General features: G+C 36.4%; 1 pseudogene; it reads left to right on the plus strand.

Annotated features, from left to right (window-relative positions):
- The first annotated feature begins 1,696 nt into the window (after positions 1 to 1,696).
- On the plus strand, positions 1,697 to 2,248 carry LOC129076051 (chromobox protein homolog 3-like; annotated as a pseudogene).
- The last annotated feature ends 6,423 nt before the right edge of the window (positions 2,249 to 8,671 follow it).

Raw genomic sequence — 8,671 nt, forward strand, 5'->3', positions numbered from 1 at the left:
TCACCCTGAAGATATAGCCCTTTCTTTCACTGAACACTGTCAGGTCTGAATGGGACCCTGCGTCAGCTCTCTAACCATCAGGAGCAGGCCTGTGGACAGATCAACATGCTGAGGATGGCAGAGTGTGTAGGTAGAGAGACCACGGGCCCTTGACGCTGCCACTGAACTGCTACACTAGCCAACCCTGGCATGCCGTGCTCTTGTATTTCTTGTTATGGAAGAGCATACACTTAAGTCAGTTACATTAGAACTTCTGTTATTTGAACCTAAGCCATCCTACTTACCCAGTAGTCTTAGTCCAAATCAATTTACTCTCCACATCACCATTTCCTTCCCTGTAAATTGATATAGCTGTTTATTAAAAGGGAATACTGACCATCTTGAGAAAGATCAAAACAAAAGTACAGATATAGGAGCTGTCTGTGTAATGTGAAACACACAGCCCTGGGGGTAAATGAAGTAAAAACTAATTGCTACACATGTTAACAATGACACCTTATTGAATATTCAAAACCTTCTGCAAAGTTGACGTCATTGCCATTTTCTAGGAGCAAACCAAAACACAAGTGTCAAGAAAAGTACAAAGCAATCTTAAGAGACTGCCAAAATTTCAACAGTATCACATGTTCAGACAGGTCAAGAAGAATGAAGACTAAGAAAAGGTCAAATGCCTTGATTAGGTGGTTCTTAATGCTTTCAAGATAACAGTTTCTGCAAAGTCATAGGAGTGAAAGAAGGGAGGAAAGCGTGGGAGATGTTAAGGAAGTAAAGCCCACTTTTAGCAGAAGTTTAACAGTTAAAGAAAAGGAAAAGATGAACAGTACTTCAAGGAAACAACAAGTTTGAGGGGAAAATAGTTTGTTTTTTTTTCTTGTTTGTAAGGTGGAAAAGACCTGAGCATATTGGTGGGCATAGGAAACAGGGCAAATGGAGAAGAGGGGAAGGTACAGGAGAAGGGGGCCTCACTGAGGGAGCAGGAACCAGAGGCCGCAGGAAAAGATGTGCCCTTTGCCATTCCTCTGTTGCCTGTTCCCTGAGCTCCAGCTGAACTGAGGGTACTGATCGATGGCCAGGCTGAGCTGATGTAATCACTGATACAAGGTATTAATAATGAATGAATGTTATTTCTTTTACATATGATTTTAATAGCTCTTTATAAAAGAAGTATTGGAAAAAGACCAAAAGGCTTTTCAAAGTTTATTTTTAAAATGCATAATTACTGCCCTGACCTGTGTGGCTCAGTTAGCTGGGTATCATCTTGCAAAGTGAGAGGCTGCTGGTTTGGTCCCCGGTTAGGATGAATGCTAGAGGCAGCGAATCGATGTTTCTCTCTCACATGGATGTTGCTCTCCCTTTCTTCCTCCCTCCCCCTCTCTCTAAAAATAAATGAATAGCCCTGGCTGGTGTGGCTCAATAGACTGAGCACCGGCCTGTGAACCAAAGGGTCACCGGTTCAATTCCCACACTAGGTCATATGCCTGGGTTGCGGGCCAGGTCCCCAGTGAGGGGAGCGTGAGAGGCAACCACACATTGATGTTTCTCTCCCACTCTTTCTCCCTTCCTTCCCCTCTCTCTGAAGATAAAAAAATAAAATCTTTAAAAAAAAATAAAGTAAGAGGGCCGCAGACACCGTGGACTCGGGATCCAGGGCAGCACGGAGGCAATGAATAATAGCTCTTCAAGTCTGCCATAAAAAATGGCCTCCAATAAAACTACATCGCAAAAAATGGGAAAGAAACAGAATGGAAAGGGTAAAAAAGTTGAAGAGGCAGAGCCTGAAGAATTTGTAGCGGAAAAAGTATTGGACTGACGAGTAGTGAACGGGAAGGTGGAGTATTTCCTGAAGTGGAAGGGATTCACAGATGCTGACAATACTTGGGAACCTGAAGAAAATTTAGATTGTCCAGAGTTAATTGAAGCATTTCTTATTTCTCAAAAAGCTGGTAAAGAAAAAGATGGTACAAAAAGAAAGTCTTTGTCTGACAGTGAATCTCATGATAGCAAATCAAAGAAGAAAAGAGATGCTGCTGATAAACCAAGAAGCTTTGCCAGAGGTCTTGATCCTGAACGAATAATTGGTGCCACAGACAGCAGTGGAGAATTAATGTTTCTCATGAAGTGGAACGATTCCGATGAGGCAGATTTGGTGCTTACAAAAGAGGCAAATATGAAGTGTCCTCAAATTGTAATTGCTTTTTATGAAGAGAGACTAACTTGGCATTCTTGTCCAGAAGACGAAGCCCAATAATTGTTTGTGTTGCTTTTTTATATATATTTATATATATAAAAATCTGAGTCTTGGTTTTTTTTATTTATTAGTGTGAAGAAATAACTACAGTCTAATAAAAATCAAGTTTGATATGTTTGTTTTGAAGTAGAACTGGGGGAGTTGTTGTGGGGGGTTGCATCTATAGTACTGGTTACTTTGGAACAGAAGCTTTCTGTAGTTGCTTCCGTTATCAGAAGAGGACATTTGATAACATGATATATTCTTTCCTCTGCATTAGAGAACAGCTTTCCTAAATGTGGGGGTCAAGCTCCATTGTTGTTACTCAGTCAGAATTTTTGTTTAAGTCATGTATGCTTAAGGATCATTGTGGGGGTTTTTGTTTATTTGGTGGGGAATGGTTGGTGTGTATACATATGAAAATGTAATGGTTGTTTTTTTTTAACCAAAACAAAAACAGCATTTCACAACCATAGATAAGCGCATGTTTCTGGGCTGCCATCATTTTCAGCAACCTAAGAAATAAATCGAATCTTAAAGTTAAATTGAAATTTTTCCTGAAGCTTTAACCTTTGAAATTAAATAGATAATTTGTCATTAATTGGGCAATTTAAATATAATGTAAGCAGTTAAAATTGGAAAATTTGAAAGCAGCCATATCAGAATCCATGTCCATATCTACAATTAAAAATGCAAGTTTATTTGCAGAAACCCTGAAAGGAAAATTTCATCACTACTAACAGCTTTCCCTTGCAAATGAGAAAACTAGGCAAAACCTTGTATGTTTTAATTAGGCAAGCAAGACTTATTTAAAGGTTTCACTTAGTAAGCCGTTCTTTTACAAAAAGTTAAAATCCTTATGTTATATTGACTAAAAGCTTAGGATCATGGAATGTGTAGGACTTTATTCATGGAAGCCTAATCAGATTGTTACAGACCTTGGCAATTTAGACCTGCTGGAATAAATGGGTGAACAAACTTTTGGAATCTAAAGCCTTGACCTGCATGTTTTACTCCAACTCATTCCTTACATGTAGGCTCAGTCTCAGTATTTCAGTTACTGGTTCAGTAGAAGCCAGGAAAAACAATAACTTTGTAGTAAACAGAATGTTATCCAACTGTATATTGTTTACTTTATTGTAAATACTGGTAAACAGTAGTCAATAAATAGTTTTATATTGCTTTTAAAAAAGTAAAAAATTAAAAAAATTAAAAAATAAAATAAAATAAAAATAAAAATAAATGAATAAAATCTTTTTCTAAACTTTTTTAAATGTATAATTACTATAGAAAAGTGTCATTGTACTGTTAAAACAAATATTTATCTCATTCTCCTAATAGAATAAATATAACCTACAAAGAAGAAATAGAAGAAAAATATTATTAAAAATAAAATGGTTTTATAACGGGTCCCACATTTCACTGTGAAATTATTTAAACCTACATTACAAAGGAAAAATTCAAATAGAAATATAGAAGTTATCATTTAGTAGGAACCAATTATATGCCAGGCCCTGTGATAAGCCCTTCATATATATTATTTTATTTAATCTTTATAACACCCTGTGAGATGGACTTCATTTTATGCTGAAAGAAGTGAGGCTCAGGAAAGTTATATGTCCAAGATATAACTGTACTATTCTGTGTTTATAAATCAAACAATTATTCATATACACTGAGTGTTAACTATGTTCCAGGAAGCGCTAGGTACTTTCGAGTCTCATGGCAGCCATGAGAGGTGTCTGTTTTTATTTTCCTAATTACAGATGCAAATCTCCAGGCCAGAAAATTAACCATGGGATGCTAGAGTCCATCCCCTCAACCAAGATACCCTGATGCTTACAAAGATTTGTAAAAATAAAGTCGAGGGAAGACTAATTTGAAAATGGCTTTATAGGATCATGTAACATATCCAGCAAGTATGAGCCAAGTCCCCTGAAAGGAATTAAGTATATTTTATACTTCCAAGGATGAACATGTTACCTCTAGCATACAAGCTTAATAGTAGAATTAAAATCTTTTGAGTCAAAATTGAGTGCCAGTCATGATACATTAAAATGTGATATGTTTAGTATCCCTTTTATAAAATAGTCAGTAGTTGATGTTCCAAAGGAAAAAATGTGTTTGTTCTATGGTGCAATTTGCTATTTGGCTTCCAAGTACACATTGGTTTAGGTATTTAAAGGGACCTAACTTATCGGTTTCCTCTGAATTCAAAAGTAAAAACTAGAACAACTAGAAATACTGCAAAGCATCTTTTTGCAAATCAATGTCATTGGTCCATTTAATAAAAAGGAAAAATATTACATTTTAAAAACATTGTAAAGTCATACAGCCTTGGTTTAAATCTAGGCTCTGCCACTTATTTACCTGTGTGATGTTTGATTTTCTTATCCTCTCCGTGTCTCATATTTTCAACTCTAAAATTGGGGTATGATGATTAAATGAGTTAATACATGCAAAGCCTGGCACATGGTAAGCGCTGTGTAAACATTAGCTGTTATACACACTTGGATGCTTATAAAACCATTTGTGGTGTCTGTGTTCTCAGTTTACCCTTGCCTGGCTGGGTAAATAAACATTATAGCTTTTTTAAAGGCTTGTTTTCAGTGTTGTCCTGGAGCATTCTTACGGGGGGGCGGGAAACAAGACCACCAATGGAAGCATTTTTCCACCTCCCTTGCCACCAGGATCAGCTATGTAATTTCCGGGGCCCATTGAAAATGCCAGGCCCCTGAGGCAAAAATTATTAAGAATTCCACAATGGCGACAGCACTAAACCAAGTGTGTAGTGTGAAGCTAGGACTGAAGCACCCCTAAGTGCAGGACTGTGGCGACCCAGGCCGCATGCCCCTGAAGCTGGCCCTGCCTGGCATTATTCCCTTTGATGAGAAAGTATGACTCAGAGAGTGATCTTTATTCAGTTGTTTATTTGTTTCTAACCCTATCTTGTCCAGGGAAAGATTTAAGGTAATTCTTCTGTGGAAAGAGTCTGCGATAGAAAACGTTCTTCAATAAACCCACTTCCTGTTCCCAGGCAGATTTTCACTGTGGCTTGAAATACAACTACCCTCCTGAAGTGTGGGGAAAATATCAATCTTTAAGTTAATAAGGATTCATTCTGTTCAATGATGAGCTCAGAAGCCTTTTCTGGACTGGGAACTGCCCAATCACCTTTCAGCAGGCAGAGCATCAATGAAGCCTGGGGCACAGAAGCAGTTCTTCATCTCCAAACAACAGCATGAGTCCTAAACTAGCAACTAAAGGTTTTTATTCCCATTGAGAGAACCAAATGAATTTTTTATGTCCTTTTTTCCTTTGTGATTTTTCTCAAGTTATTTCCTACATCATTCAAGAACATTTAAGGCTGAAATCTATTAACAATATTAGGTTACCAGTGTTAATATCTATTGAACATTAAGAAAAAGGCCAAGCCCCCTTTCTTAATGAGGAGGTTTCATTTTATTAGGTTCAAATAGCAAATAAGTATAAGACTGCACACAAGTATAGCATTTTTTATTTCAAAAATGTCTAGTGCTTAGCCTAGATTTATTCCATATGTCCTTCCTAAGGGCTAACAAGGATAAACTCAATCTGTAAAAGACTCTCATGTTCACTCAACCTCCTCTGAATACCCTTTTAACTGACAGATAGGGAAGAGCTTCCATTTGTTTAATTCATTTGTTCCATTTTGTTTAAACTTAGGAACACTTCAAAACTCAGCAGTCTTGAATGTCTAAGAATTTTTTAGAAATAAAGCAACTATAATGTTTGCAAGTATTGGTAGATATTGATAACACTGAAATATTAATATCTGCTTAAATCAGCTCATTTTCTCATATTGCTATTTATCGGCACTTGGATTGCAGTTGTGTTTGGCTAAGCCAAAGACAGGAAGCCAGACAGCCCTGTAATCAGATCATGGAATGAGGCCAGTTGTCAGTTATTAAAGCAAAACGAATAAGAATCTTGAGTCCACAGATAAATCCAAAACTATGAAGACATGCAGGATAGAAGAACCACGCAATGGAGCCAAAGCAAATCCAAACACCAGGGCATATATACAAGCTGTAGTGAGACTGGTAAGCGATAAAAAACAATGTAGCATGTGATGGTCCAAGCAAACATCCATCTGTGAATGATGTCCCAACGTACAGTGCAGAACTTGTACAACTCAGTCAATTCTCATTCAAGAAAGCATCAAAGGGAAACTAATGTTCAGGGCAAAAAGCAGTTTCTAAAAGGTTGGTGGTATCAATTAAAGACATTTTAAAAACAAAGATAATAAACACTCAAAAGTCATCACTTCTTAAGTATTTCACTACACTTCACTCTTCAGGTCATTTTTGTCTCCTGTAACTATTTGTGGAGACATTTTATCATTAATGACATAATACTGTGCATCTCTTTCCACATCCATGTTTAGTAGTGTCATACCGCTAGCTTGAAATTGGCCATGACAAGAGCATGTACACCATAAAAATAAAAATTTTTGAAAAAAACACATCATACCAAGGCTTTTGGAGAGGAAAGGGAGAGGAAGCAGCTGTTAAAAATGCACTAGCACAGCACTGGTTAGTGTCTGCCATTACAGAATTTATAGCATTGACAAGTGTGATATTCATGGATGTGAAAAGGAAAAAAAATTTTGTGACTGCCAATTTCTAAACCCAGTCGATACTGTTGTCTTTATCATCTGTTCAATCTAGCTATTCAGGTTTTGCACATGCCCTCTATTTTCTGGCACCATCTAATGTCCCTCCAAAAATATACCATGTTTTCTCATACCTCCATTTATTCAATGGACATTTCCTAAGCTCCTACTGAATACAGATACTATGCTCTGGATCAAGGAGTCAGAGACGTAAGGAATCCTTCCTGCCCTTAGGGAGCTCACAGTTTAGGAAAGAAAATGAAGCAGCAAATGAACAAATGCTTCTAATATGGCATGATAAGTGCCATGGTGAGGAGAGGTGTGTGCATGTGCTTTGTGGAAACTCAGGAGATGCACCCATATGGGAAGACTTCCTGAAAGAGATGACAGTTTTGTCTTTTAAAAAAAAAATTGCTTTCCATTAACATCATTTTAAAGGATGTGTGAATGTGGTTTGGCTATACCAGAATTTATTTAATTTTCTCTTACTAAATTTTCCTAGTATTTTGTTAAAATAAATAGCATTGCATATCATAAACATCTTTACTCACATTTCAGATTGTTTCTTTAGGATAAATTACTAAAGGTGGGACTCTTGTGTCCAAGTATAAACAACTTTGATGTTTTTAATACATATTCCCAAATTGCTTTCCAGAAAGGTTGTACCAAAATACATTCCTCATATTCACTCAGCCACTGTCAAGTTTATTTTCATTTTTTTTAAAAAAAGAACTTTTTTCATCTAAAGATCAAAAATGGTATCTGATTGTTTTGTTCTGCATTTCTTTAATTAGAAGTGTAGGTGGCCACTGAACTGTACACTTAAAAATTGTTAAAATTGTAAATTTTGTTTTGTATAATTTACAATAAAAAATTTTTGAAAAAAATTAAATTGAACAATTTTAATGTTAGCTATATCTATTTTCTCTTTGGTAAATTATTTATTCATATCCTTTCCCCATTCAAATCGGGCCATAATATTTTTCTTATTGATTTTTATGATTTCTTTATGTATTAAACACATTAAATCTCTTGCTGTCAAATTTAGTGAAAATATTTATGGAGGAGGAGGGTAGTATAGAAACATTTTACATGTTTATACTGTATATTCAAATCTTTCAATAATTTCCTTTAGTGTTTCCTCCATTGTCATTATGCTCAAAAAGTTCTTTTCCAGCCAGGCATCGGGTAATGAACTGCTCATCTACATGATTCTAGTATAGGTGTTGCCCTCCAGTCCTAACAGTAAAACAAAGATGAAAACACTCATTCTCTACCTCAAGGAGCTCTACTGGCCAGTGAGGGAGACAAATATACACTCAGATAAATACAAATGCTTGAAACTGACTGCTGGAGGAAAACTGTTCATTCATGACTAGGTCAGGGGGCCAAATTTGCCTAAAGAGTTTCATTCCCTGGTTTTGTCATTATTTATTAATTTTGGGCCACTTAACACATTCACAAAACTGTGCTGTTTTTATAAATATATGGAATGGGAACATGATAGCCAACACCAGCTAATCAGCCCCTTCCTTCTTCCTGACTCTGGAGGTTTTAAAAACAATGACTCATGTAATATTCCCCAGGCAACCATCCATCCAGTCTTCCCACTAGTCTGAGTTTGTCAGCCTGTCTTGATTTTATCTAAGCAATTAAATCTGTTTCAGTATTATCAGCACGTGTACTGGTTTGCTCTTTTTCAAAAAACACTTTTAAAAGAAACATGTAAATTACAATGGAGAAAACAAGAAATGCAAAGCCTCAGGTAAAATGGCAATGATTGTTAGTAA

The sequence above is a fragment of the Pteronotus mesoamericanus genome, unplaced genomic scaffold, assembly GCF_021234165.1.
Source record: "Pteronotus mesoamericanus isolate MK-2021 breed Mesoamerican mustached bat unplaced genomic scaffold, CSHL_Meso_final contig_56, whole genome shotgun sequence".
NCBI classification, from domain to species: domain Eukaryota; kingdom Metazoa; phylum Chordata; class Mammalia; order Chiroptera; family Mormoopidae; genus Pteronotus; species Pteronotus mesoamericanus.